The 16,024-nt window shown below is 49.7% G+C and overlaps 1 protein-coding gene across 1 annotated transcript in view; it reads left to right on the top strand.

Annotated features, from left to right (window-relative positions):
* Positions 1-2,239: 2,239 nt before the first annotated feature.
* The window catches only part of RPS6KA1 (ribosomal protein S6 kinase A1), a 33,775-nt gene continuing 19,990 nt past the window's right edge, over positions 2,240-16,024 (top strand). Inside the window, exon 1 of the mRNA XM_010170643.1 lies at positions 2,240-2,280. The gene's annotated coding sequence lies outside the window, so the exon portion shown is untranslated. The remainder of the gene's footprint in view (positions 2,281-16,024) is intronic.

Below are 16,024 nucleotides of genomic sequence, written 5' to 3'. Positions count from 1 at the left end.
CAGGCACTGCTCCCCTCTGTCCAACATGGAAATTCTACTTTTTAAACTGTTTTAGACACAAACAGCCCTCCCTGAGCTATGGTTTGGATTAGCAGCGAGTTACAAATTGTTGATCAGTGACAGCGGAGCCAGTAAACATAAGTGTGTTTCTAAGTCTGGTTATCTTGAGCGCAGTGTCTCCCTGCTCTTTGTGGAGGTTATACATAAACACAAAATCTTACTTCACTTCTCAGCTATTCTTTGGGCTAACGGCACCAAGAGCTCCGTGTAAACATCAGGGCAGCGTTCCTCTGGGAGAACTTGACTGGTGTGGTAGTGCTGTTGCTTTTTTCAGTCACTGGCTGCAAATACTTAGGAACTTAAGCCCAATTTAAGTTGGTATTAAGGTGACTTGTGGAGCTCAGAGTGGATCCATATAAACGTATATATTGCAGGGTTAGTGTCAGCCCAAAAGGCAGGTGGTCTTCTCCCCAGCTGATGTGGTGGTACTCTATGTTGTGGTAGGACTAAGCTATTCTGTGAGGTGCAGCACAGGTTGGGCTGAGGTGGGAGTGGAGAGACCTAAATATGAAGATATATGGAGACTCTGGACTATTGTCTGTAGATTTGAAGTATCTGAAAACTAAAGTGCTTAAAGGTAGTTCTGGCATTACATGGGAAGCAGAAATTGTGAACCTGAAAGCACCCAGTGAACCTTGTAGAAAACAAATGCAGCACTGCAGGGAGGTTTTCTCAGCAGCCCCAAAACTCTCTCAAGATCGAGTTGCAAATTTGTTTTTCTATTAAAAAGGAAGTAAGTTAGATTAGGCCCAAGGGGAAGAAGGGGATGGTGTAGTCCTAAGACAGATGTCAAGTTGATGTCCACAGAAGGAGCTAGCTTTGTTTGTGTTAGATTCCTGCAAGGCTCTAAAACTCAGGCTTTCAACTAAGAATCTCAATCTGAAATACAATTGCATTGCAACTCATTTCTTGGACCATAATATCTGAAGAGGAGTGAATAAATTTCCCTTGTTCTTTCAAAGAAAGAGAGGGATTGCATGATTTTTTTTTTGAGCCTGAGACTGTAGTGCAAATAGATGTCAAAGCAAAATCTTCTTGCCCTTGTTTTTCTCCACAGTCTGCAGAAAACCTTTTGTACGTGCTTATCGTGCTCTGCCTATCTGTGTCTTAAGTAAATCCCACCCACTTCTGCTCCCACTGGCTTCTCCAGGCACGGTGCTGTGCTGAACCTGATACCTCTTTGGTTCAGTGCCGAGCGTGACCGGCTGATGCTACTCCAGGGAGTTCAGGTCACCTGCTGTGACTTTGTACTGAGCTCCAGCAGCAGAAGCTGGACTTGCAGACCAGAGGTGGCCTGAAGCCAAGCAGGTGGTGCGGATTTCCTGCAGCGGTATCAGCTGTGATAGGGTAATAAATAACTGATAAATGTTCCTATTAAAACAAATGTCATGGCAAAATGGCTGTTAACTGCACTCTGGCTCTGCTTTCCTGTCTTCACCTGGTCTCCCCTGCTTGCTCCTTCCAGTAGTCCCAAAGAAACAGTGCAAGGTACCCACAACATGGGATGGTGTGGCCACAGGGCCACATCTGTGTCTCTAGAGCGTTTCTGCAGCATGTGGTGGCAAGGGTGGGGACTCCTGTACCCCTACAGAAAGAATCACACAAAATCCCCGCATTGCCTCAATTGGAGAAGACCTTGAACATCATTGAGTCCAACCGTGAACCCAACACTGACCAGTCCCCGACTAACCCATGTCCCTCAGCACTATGTCTACACGACTCTTCAATCCCTCCAGGGATGGGGACTCCACCACTGCCCTGGGCAACCCCTTCCAATGCCTCAGAACCCTTTCAGCAAAGAAATTCTTCCTCACATCCCATCTCAGCTGCCCTTGGCTCCACCCTGGGGATCCACACCTGAGGAGTGCAGGGATGCCACTCGCCCTCCAAGCGATGGTTGATATGTAACCAGCCCTAATTCCCTGATTTCAGCTGCAGAGTATGGAAAGTCTTTTAACATGAGCCTTTTTTTTTTAGACAAGATTTTTTTCCTTGGCAGAAAGTGTTCCCTCAGTGTATGGGAAGCGTTTAACCATCTTGTGCCATGTCTGAAAGTGGCATCCTCCCCTGTTTGTCCTGCATGAAGGGCTCTCAAAGCCAGCAGCCTCTGTAAGGGGGTGTAAGGAGTGGTCCTGTGCCTGGCATGTGCTAATGGCAGGTTCTCTTCCTTTGCAGAATGGACAAGCTGTTCCAGAAGAAGGTGGGAATCCTCCATCCAAGGTAAAAACACTCTGAGATTATGTCTTTAAATCATCCCTCTGAGCTGTGTGTGGGGTGTGAGCTGACTTGGGGAAGGGGTTGAGGATGGCTGGTTTTAAATTCTATAAATTGCTGTTTTGTAATCTGGATGAGTGCATTTGGGAGTGTAAGGGACGGGAGCAGGGGCAGAGAAAAGATAAACTCTCTTCCTGTCCCTTTGGTCATCCAAACATATCTGGAAGGTTTCCCAAAGAGCCACCTCGCTCTGGTACACAGGAGGTGGGCTGGAGGCTGTAGCAGAGGTGAGAATCCCTGGGGTGTTTCAGTGCTGTGTTTACACCCTTCTCTCTGTTGTAATCTTGCCAGATGGGGTGAGAAATTGAAGAGTATTTGATGGTTTTGGCACAGCTGCCCTTGCTGAGTGCCTGGTATCTGTTTATTCTCTTACCTTGATGGGGTAAGAGAAGCTCCACTTGTATCAAGATGCTTTCTGCGTCCCTGTTAACATCAGCAGGGAACTGAGCTGCTGTCCTCCATGTTTTGGGCAAAGGTCTTAGTCTGCTAGACCTTCTTCAGACACCTACAGCTTTTCCTGCTCCACAGACGAGCAGCATGGTGTTGAAGGACTTGATTTCTCTGATGGGAGCCCTCTCCAAGTAGGAGACTGAGTACTGATGTTGTTAGTGTGGGTATTTCCTAATTGTCCCCACACTGCTCAGTCCTGCAAGACACTGTGCAGGGCAGAAGAGCCATTTCAGTCCCTTGAAATCATAAGCCTTTCAGGATTTCCTGTTCCCATACGTACATGCTATAACTGTGAAGAATGACACAATATGTTTGATTTGGCTTGGGACACCTTGCCAGACGGGTTGTCAAGAATTTCTCCTGCCCCTTACCCTCAGTGAGTGCCCTGTAGCCATTTCCCTCTCTGAATCATCGTCCGTGCTAAAGGCCGTGGGGGTTTATTGTGTCGTTTTCCCACCTGGTTATTGTCGTATTTTTAGTAAAAGAAATTTAAACCTAAAAAGAAAATTGTCTACTTTTTAGCCAGTTGTTTTCCAGGAACTTATGCTGGACTTGTAGCATTGCCTTTGCCTCTCAACTACCTGTCCTGCATTTCTATCCCAGTTTCTGGACTGGCACTTTTCCAGTGGCCTGCAAAGAAATCTGGTGTGGGTCAGATGAACTCAGGTCAATGAGACTGTGCATTTCCCTCCCCTGAGAATAGTGGTTTTACAGTTCTTCGCTGTTACTGCATCCCTGGCATGAGGAAAAAAAACCCAATAATAATCTGTCTCTTCTGGTTGGATTCCAGCTGGGTTTCTAAGACTTGAGACTTTGCCTCTTTCATCTTCAAACACTTGGCTAAACTGCCCTTCCGTAAAAGCAGCTGAAGGATGTTGCTTTAAAAATAATTGAAGATTTTTCTTCTTTGAAGGACATCACTGGGACACACCCTGGCTGATTCCATCTGTAGATGCAGCCCCACGGAAAGATGATGCAATAGAGGCCAAAAAGCACTTGGGGTTCTCGTTGCTGCTCTGGTCTGACCCTCTGTGGGACAGGGAAGGGACGTTCCCATTGCAGCTGGGGAGCTGGAGCAGAGCAGCAGGCAAGTTGTCCCAAAGCAGGGAAACCACAAGAGCCCCGTGCTGCTTGCAGGTGTCCTGCTTTGCACTTTTCTGAGGCACCGTGGCCAAAATGCCTGCGAGCAGTGTCTGACAATCCCATTTTGGGTAACTTTTGAACACGTGAAGCTCTGCTACGTGCTCCTGAAATAACCTCGGTTGTGTTGTCCAAGTTTGTACAAGGTACGCTTGCGACCAGCACAGACAAATGAAATCTCTCCTGTAAACACATACCTCCAACTTCAGGGCGGCCTCTGAACCAGCTGTGATGCTGCAGATGGGGGAAGCAGGCAGCACACTGAATATCTGTGTGTTTTTTCTGTTCATTTGGGGGTGGACATCAGCAGCAGCTTCTGGCACTGGCTCTACCTACAAGGACTAAGGAAGGAGAAGTAAGTGGCAGTGAAAATCTGAGGTGGGCTGTTCTCAAGTTGAAGGTTGCTCAGGATCCCTCCCGTGCCCTTCTGTTCTAGCTGTGTGTGGAGAGCTGTCACAGGAAGAGACACATAGAATCATGGAATGGTTTGAGTTGGAAGAGACCTTAAAGCTCATCCAGTCCCAACCCCTCTGCCATCAGCAGGGACACCTTCCACTAGACCAGGTTGCTTAAAGCCTCATCCAGCCTGGCCTTGAACACTTCCAGGGTGGGAGCATCTACAACTTCCTTGGGCAACCTGTTCCAGTGTCTCACCACCCTCACAGTGAAGAACTTCTTCCTAATATCTCATCTAAACCTGCCCTCTTTCAGTTTAAACCCATTTCCCCTTGTTTTGTCATTAATTGCCCTTATGAAAAGTCCTTCCCCAGCTTTCTTGTAGCCCCTTCAGGTATTGGAAGGCCGCTATAAGATCTTCCTGGAAACACCTTTATTCTAGGTTTGTCCTTGCTCTCCTGTTGCGGCTGATTCTCTGATGTCTTCTAAAAATTGCCTGAAGCAGCGACAGCGGCGATTACTCAACGCCCACGTGGAAGTGCCGTCCCTTCCCCTGTCCCCAGAAGCTGAGTAATGCCAGGAGTACAATTGTTATTTGCCGGGGAAATAACCAAAGACATTTTGCAAAGGAGGAAATCCAAGAGTGCCTCAAAAGAGTTGGGAACTTCACAGCTTGTAGAGCAAGACTGACGCAGTCTAATGCCTCTGTCATCATCTCACTTGCTGTTAGAATAATTTTGGTTGGAAAAGACTTTTTTTAGGGTCTTTGGGCATGAAATGTAATGAAATAGTCACTGCAGAGTAACAAGGGGATGTTTTGGGCCAGGCTGGCTGTGATCTGGTATTTTCTAGCTGCTTTCGTAGCTCCAACTCAGCTTCCAACTGAGGACAGCTGGTGAATTTCACAACTTCTTGTGGCTTTTCTTCCTGCCTGGATTCCCACCTTTCAAGAACAATTGTGGTACACAAGTCCCTGCAAGCATCGTACCTCGGTGTGTTTATCTGAGTATCTTGGAAATGTCTGCAAGATCCTACAGGTTGGGTAGAGAACTGTCTGGGGCACCTGTCTCCCTTTGCATGGTCACAGGGAAAAGAGCCTGAGTCTGCAGTCAGGGCCATCCCAACAGCATTCCAGCTCTATGGCTGTGAGGAATTCCAAACCAAAGCCTCTCCTGACAGCAAGCACCATCCTAGCTTGCTCATGCCCAAATCTTTGCTTCTCTGGATGTTCCCAGCGTGTCCCTACTGTCAGAGGTTGCAATCTGCCGGACAATCCTGACCACATCCCTAAAACCAGATTGCTCATCCAGCACTGCACTGAGCAGTTCAAACAGCCTTTGGCAAAGTTAGGTAAAAGGATGGCTTTTCTGTTTTCCTCTCCTCTTTGGTGAGGGTGTTTCACCCTGTGTAAATAGGATGTTGGCTTTAGGGTCGCAGCAGCGCAGTTGGGGCAAGGTTTCAGTGCAACATCTGCGGGATGTTGAGCAGAAGAGCTGCTCTTTGATGTTCATATTGGTGGTAGAGGAGCAGGAGTGATGCTTGTGGAGCAGGACTGCTGTCCTGATATCCTCTCCATTTTAGGGCTCAGGGCTTGTTTTTTTCCTGTTCCATTCCTTTGACACAGCCTGGGCTGACACCAAGAGAAGCATCTCCTGTGACAGCCTTGGATTAACCTCAGCTGCATCTCTTGACACTCAGGAGCAGAGCGGGAGGGCTCTTGCTCTCAAAAGCTGCTTTGCCCCAGGGACTAATCAGCAGCGCTGTGCATTCGTCTCTAGGTGCTGAACCTCACGCTCTCCTACGTTCTTTAGATTTTAATTGTGAGGTAGGCTGAAGATTGGTCCTTGTTCAGCTGGGGAATGGCAACAGAGGGCTGAAATTCAGTGGAAAAAATGGAACCTCTCGTAACGGGGGTTTTACAGCCTCAGCTTGGCTGAGGGGTGAGCTTGTGCTCCCTGGAGGTGCCAAGTGTGAGGAATTCTGCATGGAAGTACAACACCCAATTAGTGAAATCACTTCATAATGAAGAGCAGAGGAGTGGATTTGCAGTGCTGAGTGTGCCCACTCTCTGGAGGTAACGCAGGCGCAGGCTGGGAGCGCTGATCATCTTGTTCTTGGGTTATAATCACAGTGTGCAATGAAAACTGGGGAAGTGAATAAGTAACCTCTTCCAGCTCTGCTTTGCACCATAAAAAAGACCTTTGAGACCCGAGTGAGGGCTCTGCTCTGCTGTGCACACCAGGCTTGAGCTGCCCCACCTGCTTGGGCTGTGCCTTGCTGTTAGGCAGCAAACCATAGTGGGGATGCAGTAAAGGGGAAGACATGGCCTTTGCCCAGATCTGTATAGCTTCTGCTGATTCATCCTCATGTCCTGACCAGGTAAAGGTTGCAGAAAGGTCCTTGTCTTCAGCTGAAGGCAGGAACCCTGGGCACAGGCACTTCTGGCCAGAGAAATCCCTGCATCACCAGCGTTAACGTTAGTTTGTGTTGTTGTGGGTGAAACACCCTGCTGTGATGCTCTAGTGGTGACAAAGTACAGTTGTAATCACAGCTCTGAACTGCAATTCTTTGGGATGAGTTGGAGGAAACAGGGTTGTAGCCATTTATCTACCTGTGTTGGCTCCGTGCTGGTCCTCTGCGTGGTTCAATACCAGTTGACTGCTGTTAGAAATAAGACTGGATCTTGGTTTTGCTCCTCTCCTTCTGTACTTTCTAAGGTACTTAAGCCCAGCTCTTCACTCCCACCTGCAAACTGGGTGTAGCTGAAGCATCTTTCCTGCAGGCTGGACTTGAGGAATCCTGCTCTGACCTCTGGTCATCAACTGGGAATTCTTCATGCTCCTCCAGCGGGACATACGAGAGGAAGGCTTTGTGCTGCTCTATCACAGCATACTCCATTAGTGCTTGCTCATAGCTCTGCTTTCCAGTGGTACATCTCTCTCCTTCACCCCAGCTTTGTGCTCTGCCTCTTGCTGTCCACTTTGCTGTCTGACAGAACATCCATTGCCAGTTATCCTGTCTTCTCTGGAGCTGCATCACTGGGGACACTTGAAACACCTTCTTTTCACAGTGAGGGAGGAAGAAAGGGTCATCCAAGATCTGTTGGCCACCAAAGGACAAGTCTTGTGTCCCCATGGGGTGTCCAGGTGATGGAGGGCCCTCGCTGTGTAGGCTGCACGTGAACTCCAGCTCCAGGCTAAGCACAAATCTTGTTGACAGAAGACAAGTCCAGCGGTGTGATCCTCAGCGTATTGGCCTCCGCTCTGATCGTGTCCTCTTAACGTGAAGGATTTTAAAACAAACAAGTGAAATGCTCTGCTTTGAGACAGGCCTGGTGTGTTTGCACAGCTGCTGCTGCTTTCTCCAAGAACTGGAAAGCTGTTGAACATGGGAAGAGACGATCACCTCAGCAAATCCCTTCTCTGCCCACTGTTCCCCTCTTCTGTTGCTTCCAGCTGCTCAGCCAAGAGCACTCCAGCCAGTCTGGTCCCTCAGGGCTGTGCAAAACATGGGATAACCCGTTGGGAGCAGAACATCTCGAGCATGGCATGGTCCTACCTGGAAATCTGCCTCCCCCTCTGCACCGCAGGGACTGGCTGCAGCTATTGTCACGTTCTTAATGTTGGGCTTTTCCAGCCTGTCAGTGGTAAAGCTCTTGGTTTAAACCGTCTGCTCCCTCTTGTCAAGTTGAAGTAATCAAGTGGGTTTGTTTTTAGTGTAATGCCTGACAGCTGCCAGGCTTGTTCCTGCCAGAGCATTTGCTCTTGGTCCTTGGCAAGGCCGGGCTATGGTTAACAGCAAGCTTCTGAGCATTTAGGGGAAAAAGAAAAAAAAAAAGCCAAATAAATGCCTGTTTGAGGAGCAGAGTCTGTGATGAGCTGCACACTCTAATGAATAATTGAAGAGGGGTCAGTTTACAGGACTTGCACACAAGGAATGCAGCAGAGTCTGCAGAGCTCAAACAGCCTTCCAGCACGGCATGCCGACCCATCGAAACTGCTCCGGTCTCTTCCATTTCCATCCCCCTCGTGGGTTAAGAGAAACTGCCTCAAGCTCTGTCTCCAGGGAAAAAAAAACAGAGTTTTTTTACTGTGTGCTGTACCTGGAGGAAACCTGCATCATCTGTCATCAGAATTAGAGGTGTCCCCGCTCATGGCACTGGGTTTGGAACCAGGTGATCTTTAAGGTCCCTTCCAACCCAAACCATTCCATGATTCTCTGAGTTCTTGAGCCTGCAGCAAAGCCAGGATCCTCCTGCCAGCCCTCCTCAGCCAGGCTGCTCCCAGCTCTCTGAGCTGGGGTGGCAGAAGGCATGGGATTGCTGAAGTCAGGTTCTTTCTGGATGCAGGAGGAAGGGTGACCGAGGCCAGAACTCTGCTGGCACTTCCCCAGGGGACTCACAGGCTTTAATTGAGAGAAAGATAGATGGAGAGCAGCCACAGGGATGGGGTGGTGGCAACTCCCTCTGTGCCAGGACAGAAGCAGAGAGCTGGGGCCAAAGAGGACCCCAAATATCTCAAACCAAAGAACTTATTCACATTTGATTTTTGAAGGGGTCAGAATTGTCTTGGTCTCTGGAGCATGCCACCCCAGCAACAGGGAGCTTTGAGTCCCTTTGGCTGTGTTTGCTGGGGCATCATGAGCTCCATGGCTGGCTCAGATGCGGATCCAGGACTCTCTTTGCACACTCAAGCGACCTCCCTGAAGCTCCTGCAGCTTTACAAGTCTCAGCTTTATTTGGAAGCTGAAGCCTAGTTTTGACCCAAGCAGTAAATTCCTTCCATAGCTCCAGGTGAAGCTGCAATAACTTTTTTCCCCCCAGTTGCACTGTGCTGGCTCCCACAGGGCTGGAGACCATCTGGGGGGGATGGTCTATCCCAGCTTTGCTCTAAGGACTCCTGCCTTGCCTGGAGCCCTTCTTGGCTCCGAGGAAAAGCCACTCGCCTTGTGCCTGGGGCTGCCTCCACAGCGGAGAATGCAGAGGCATCACCTCCCAGAAACTCCAGCTGATCTCATTGCAACGATGCTCTGAGGCAGAAAGGGTTTCCCAACTGCAGTGTGAAATCCAGGTCCTTCCTCGCCAGCCCTGGAGCGTGTGGCTGGGAAATGTCACCCCTTCGGATACGGAAAATGAGGGCAGTTGTCCCTCGTTGTACATAAAACCTCCATCTGGGCAAAGCTTCTGGCGTGGCTCTGGGAACACCGAACGGGCTGTGAGCACAACCTCTTGGTGCTCCTGTAAGCGATCTGAACGTGGTGTTATTGATTTCCTCGCTGTCAGAGGGGTGTATTTAACCGGACAGCATGGGCTGGCCTGGTTACAGCTCGGGAATATGCAGTGTCTGCTGACAGAGGGGGAGGCCATGGCTCTGCACTGTCACCAGCCCAGCCTGAGAGCACCAGCACTGGGGTCAGCAGAGGGGTCACTCCTCTTGTGCAGGTGCACGGGGAGGGGAGCTGCGGGGTCTCCACATGGACATGCTCTGTCCCATGCTCTCTTTCCCCCAGAGCTGGGGAAAAAAGCTCCTTAATATGGCATTTTTTGTATTTTAGAGGAACAGGACAAAGCATGTTATTCCCAGTGTTCAGGGTGACTGTGATTCCCATCTTGTGAAGTTTGGGAAGGGGATGGATGGTGATCTATGTGTTATGGTCCCGTCCCCAGTGTGCAGAGCAGGCTGAGACACCGAGGGGGTGGCCACTGGCTGCCACCATAGATTTTTACAAGCTTTAAATGAAAAATTGGGCTTTGCTATGGTAGATACTCATCCTCTACGCTCTCACTAGGGTGTTGGTAACAGCTCAGGGTGTGTTTCAGACTTTTTTTTTACACCGATAAAGTTCAGAACCACCATGAAAATGTGCCGATCGCTTTTCTCTCAATGTATCTTACATGTGGGTGTCCTTCCCGGAGTGTGGGTTGTTCTATGGACCAAAACCTGGTAGGTACCAAGCAAAGGTTTTACCAAGTCCTGACACCACTTTTTATGTGTCTTGCAAGAAGAAAACTGCCGGCAGCATGTGTGCTGTGGGAGGAGTATGGAATTCCTGCGTTCCTGCAATAGCGAATAGTTTCCACATCCCACGATAACTCCAGGGGTAGCAAACAAGTCTTGGTTCTCGTCGTGAAACTGGTGATGTATTTTATAATGCACTTAGAAAGAGGCTTCATCTTCTGTACTGGAAGTAGCAAAACTCCATCATGCCTGGATGGAGGATAGTGCTTTAATGCTGGTTCCTAAGAGTCATATTCTTCATTTAGAAAAGCCTGAGCCATGGTATTCTGGTTTTACCACCATCAAAACACGAGTTAATCTGAATTTGCTGAGAGTGGACCTTTCCTCCTTGCTGGGAAACATGTGCAGGGCTGCAGGAAGGAGAGGCAGTATCCTTTGCGCTTTGTAAACGGAGACTAATTTGTTCTGTAGAAGCTGCATAATTAAGTAGTTCCTTCTCTCCTGGTAGTTAAAGGTGTTTTTCTCTCTCCAGCACTTCATTTCACTTCACTGGGTGCAAAGTCCTGCTGGCTGTGAGTGCTGCTCTCACAGCTCCGTGGCAGGCAGCGACGGCACAGGAGAGCTATCGGAAAGTCTCAGTGGGGTTTGGGAAGATGTTTTGCCTGAGCTTGTATCTGGAGCCCAAACTGCTCATTGTCAGCTGATCCTGACCAGCTGTGGCTTGTAGTGCCTGGAAAGGGTGGAGATTTTTTAATCATTATTTATTTATTTTTAAAAGAAACTCGCAGGATCTGGTGCTAGAATGTCCCTGGAGAGAGCCAGGAGCAGGGAGGAGAACGGGGAGTGTAAGTGGGATGCTTGTGCCTGAGCCTCCCTGCTCTCTCCATCCCACAAGGACCTGAGCTTTTTGGCTTAAAGCAGATATTTTGGTCGTCCTGGTCAAATGAGTCGCATGATGAGATAAAAAAGGATGCTATGAAGCAAAAGGACTTGCCTTGCCGTGGAAACTCTGCTGCATGAGGCCACCTTCTGCCTTCTCCCTTCTTCAACCTCAGGCTTTGCTTGAGAAAACATCTCTCACCCCTTAACCAGTTCCTAAATCCCCCTTTTTAGGGGTGCTGAGTCTTCCCACAGAGGGGTTTACGAAATAGGTGTTTATGGAATGGGTCCTTCTGGCTCTCACCCTCCTGTTTCAGAACAGAAACACATTTTGGACATTAAAGATGCTCCGAGTGCCACCTGCTGGAATGTGCTCGAGGGGAGCAGTGGCTGAGCAGCCAGCCTGGCAGGGTCCCCTGGGCTCTCAGCCCCTTTGGGGTGACACAGGCTGTCCCGTGGCTGCAGACACTGGTACCTGTCACTCTCAGCCCCTTTGGGGTGACACAGGCTATCCCATGGCTGCAGACACCAGTACTTGTCCCCGCTGTCCCACCACGCTCTGCCGGGAAGTCCCACGCTCTGTTTCTGCTCTCCTGCCCGTTGCCAGAGTGTGCTGGTGTCTGTGGTCTCCAGGGTTTTGCAGTGTTTCCTCCCTGTGACTGCTCCGTCCACCTCCACGGAAGGTGATGTGGGTCACTTTCTTGCATACAAGAGAAGAGAACTTGCTGGTGAGAGAAGGGGCCCATGAAAAAGGGTGGAGCTCTGCTTCATCTAAACACCAAACAGGGTAAAACTCCGGTGTCTTGGTCTGAGTTTTCCCTTTTTAGGGATTTGCTTGTAACCCCCATTGCAGGGAGCCAAGATCACCGCTTGGATGGCAGCAAAGTCCTTCCCAAGGGTGACCAAATTAATTTGGCACTGAGCATTTGGCTGCCTGAGTGGAGTGGAATCACCCTGAGGAAGACAGTGAATGCTTCTAGGATGCTCAGAGTCTAAAGCTTTTGGTTTAAGCCGTACAGAGGGAGGTTCCTGGCATTATCTCTGCCATGGTGGAGTTGGTTGTACGGTTTTCCCGGCTGCCTTGATCCCATAAGAGTTTGTGCATGAAGGTAGCAACGAGCAGGATTTCTAGACACCAGCATTACCGACAGCCTCGCTGTGCAGAGGTCTGACTGTGTGTCCTGAATTTCTTCTCTTCTCCCTCCCCTGTTTTTTGGTTTGGTTTGTTTTTCAGGAGACCGATAAAACGGTCCTCAGAGATGGTGTAGGGTGAAACGTGCCTCTCCTACCGCAACACTGTTCCCTCTCACCAATCCCTCCCTGCAAACGTCTTGCAGCAAAGCTCCTGCCAGGAATCCGCCCCCGTCCTTATCCACTTATCGGCGAGTTGCAGTTGCTGAAGTCTCTGGTGCTCCTTAGCTGTGTTTGGAGAAATGACTTTGTCCAAGACTTCCATCTTCAAAGCTGCCCCGTGGTGGGTCCTGCCTCCCCCTGGCTCCAGCCACCTCCCAAAGCTTTTGTCTGTCAAAACAGCAAATGCCCTTGTTCAGTGTGGGTTTGGTTTGAAGGACTAACGAAGCAGCAGTCTCTTCCCTGCAGATCCTCTCAGATTGCTCTAAGAATCTCCCTCTTATTCTGGGCTCTGTCCGTGATCCCAAGCCTTGATCCTCCTGCTGTAAAAGCTGTTGCTGATTCTCTCATGTCTTTTAGGGACATGGGTTCACCCCTTCCCTCCATCTGCCACCTGCTTTTATAAAACCCCCAGGACTGAATTCTTCTGCAGCTTTTCCTGCTCTGAGTGTGGTTGGAAGTGGCTGTGGAGCTCCAGGAAGAGGTCTCACGTCTTTTCTCCCCGACATTTTGCAGATGCAGGCATGCATGTGCTAAGCAAAGGTAACCCTGTCTTATAAAATGCACTGGAAGGGTGGTCAGACCTTTGCTTTGAGCAGGCAGCCCTGCAGTGGTGCTGGGTCAGTGATGTTCAGGATGGTGCTGGAGTGGGAAAACCAGAGCTCACAAAGTTTCATACCTGGAGGGAAGGGCAGCTGTGGGGCCCAGGGAGCGTGGGCTGGGATTAAACCTGTTGGAACATGCGCAGGAGAACGGGACAGAGTCTCCTCTTGGGCAGGGAGGTTTTTAAATCTGCTGGAGGTTTCATTTTTTATTTTTATTTTTTTCTTTAATTGCATGTGTGGTATGTGTAAGCACAAGAGAGATGGCTGTGGTGTTTAATCTTTGAATACAACCTTGATACTGCAATGCTTGCTTGATTAGACAGAATGAAACTTGAATTCTCCAGGTGTTGGGTGAGTTTTTTTTAACTTCAGCAATTGAATGAAATGGGTACAATTTCACAAAACGTTCTGCTTGGCTGGACTTCTGTTTTCAACTTCTCTTCTAAGCTGTAGTGAGTGGTGAGCCAGGAAACATCTCCTGTCCTGAATAAACACGGAGAGCAGCACCCTTACCCTGACCCGGCTCTTGCTCTCCCCTCCCAGTGAAGCCCCAGGAGCGGCGGTGGGCTGACATGGTGACTCTGCACAGGTAACAGGGTGACATTTCTCAGCTCCCAAGAGGTCCTGGAGCAGTTGCAGACTTCTCAAGAGGCATCTCTCAGAGGGCAGGTTTCCTGTGGGGGTAGTTAGCATCGCCTGCCTCGCTTTCCTGGAAGTTGGTGGATGGCAACAAAACAAGTTAAAAATCTGCAGCTGCTGATATGACCATCTCATTGCTGTGGGCAGCGCTTCCTCTCCTGGCAAAAAGGTTCCACCTCGAGGGGCAACTCCCTCCTCTCCGTCCCAGTTCTCAAAATGGGTCCAACCCATTCTCCATGCTGGCTGGTGGGTCCATTCAGACACAGGTACCTCAAGCTGGAGCTCTTGGCTTTGCAAGGGTGTCTCTGCTCAGGGAAGAGCAGTGCTGCTCTGGGACAAGTGTCTCACAGGATTTCTCAGGCTGGAGCCAAGTCTGGGGGCTCCCAGGAGCACAGAGGGTTGATCCACCAAAGAAGTGCAGACAAAAGGACATGGTTCTGGCCAATTCTTTGGTTGCAAATGAGACCAACCGTCAGCGCTGCCCAAATAAGGTCTTTGCAAGAGGGCAGGCAGTGGCTGGGGAGGTTTCTTTGCTTTGTTTGTTCCCCTTTTTGAGAACCACCACTTTAAAAAAAACCCCAAACTTCCAGACAGAGCAGCCTTTGCCTCTCTCTGCATTTTATACCAGCAAAAAGCAGGCTCGGTTCCTCTGCATCTCTTGCTTCCCGTTTATTTCAAGCTCCCTCCAGAGCAGGAGTCGCTGCTCTGCAGGAAGGTTGTTGCTCTGGAGTAGGTGACATGAAATAACTTCATGCAAAAGTTCAGGCGTGTGAAGTTCCCACTCCTGAGGCTGGTGCCCAGGAGCAGCCTGTGCTGGAGGGCTCTGCATGGAGGTTGTCTTCATCCCATGCTTCCTGGCCAGCAGTTGAGACCTCTGCTGAGACATCCCTTTGGTCTAGCATGGGGCCACCAGTCCCATTTCTGAAGCATCTTGAGGTGACAGCAGCTGGCTCTCTTCAGGCAGCACTTCTTCATACCATCACCTTCCTGTTTATGAAACCCTGATCCTTCCCTCCCCGATGCTGTTCCCAGTGCTTGGTGGGATGTAACTGGATCCTGGCAGGAGGCAAAGCCAGTCCCTGGTTATTCTGATTTAAGCAGGGCTAGCAAGTGCCCTGTTTGATGGGGCTGATGTTGGGACTTGCTGGAGCTTTGCCCTATGCTCCTGTCTGCTGATCACCAATAGACTGAGCACTGGGAAGCGTTTGTATCCGGCACCACTGGATTTGGGGATCATCTTTCCTAGGACTGAGGTGCCAAGGGTGACAGGTTCATGCAGAGTTTACAGCCGGGTCTTGGCACTTCAGTGCCAGCAGCTGGGCCACCCCTGCTCAGACAGCATCATCTCACTTCTGCCAGGACCCAACATTTTACTTTTCAAAATTATAGAATAAGGCCTCGAATCAACTTAATTCTGCCCTGAAATCATCGAACGCGTCTGGGATGTGGGAGCTCATTTGGAAGTGTGATGGAGGGAAGCTCTCACCTCAGCTCAGCCCACGTGTCTCTTGCCCGTAGACCCACAACCTGCCCATTCACACGCAGCTGCCTGTACCGCAGTTTCCTTTGGTTTCTCCTTCTTGCTTTAGATTTGTCACCTTATATTGGGATCATTAACTCCTTGTTTGGTTCTGGCCTCTTCTCTTGGGAGCAGAGACAGCAAAGCACTGGAGGTTTGCACTCTTGCAGCAGCCTTTCCCTCCATGGCTGTCAACTCCATCTGAAGCAAAGAACTGATGGCTTCAGCTCCTCACCAAGACTGGTTTATGGTCTCTAGGTTTAGCAGAGGGGCTTCAGGATGGACTTCTTCCTCGTGAAAAGCCTCAGGAATTCAAAGTGCTGTTTCTAGAGGAGAAGAAGAGCAGGCAGGCTGAGGCAGGACAGGGTGAGGATGTGATTCTTTCTGCCCATATTAACACACAGGTCAGAAAGCTGGTCAGAAGAGAGACCAGACCATGGACCAGGGCACTGCATCATCCTGTCTCACACTGAAGCCTCTCTGCCTTCTGCAGCTGCTTTAATTCCTTGCACCAGCTGTAGCTGTCCAAATGTAAGCTCCAGATTCTGTGTTTCCCTGCTGTAGAATTGTTTTGAGATCCCTTGTTCCTCCTGCCACTGAGGAGGGAATGAAATCCCCTGGGAAACAGGCTATAGGAGTGGGAAGGAGCTATTGGGATGCTCCACATAGACACACCTGCAGCCTGGCAGCGGTTTGAATGCTGCAGTGCAGGGCAGCGCTAAGCAACTTAAGAGCTGCAAAAGTTTCATGGATCT

This window comes from Antrostomus carolinensis, unplaced genomic scaffold (assembly GCF_000700745.2).
Source record: "Antrostomus carolinensis isolate BGI_N321 unplaced genomic scaffold, ASM70074v2 scaffold1616, whole genome shotgun sequence".
NCBI classification, from domain to species: Eukaryota; Metazoa; Chordata; class Aves; order Caprimulgiformes; family Caprimulgidae; genus Antrostomus; species Antrostomus carolinensis.
This window is presented reverse-complemented; position numbering and strand designations above follow the sequence as displayed.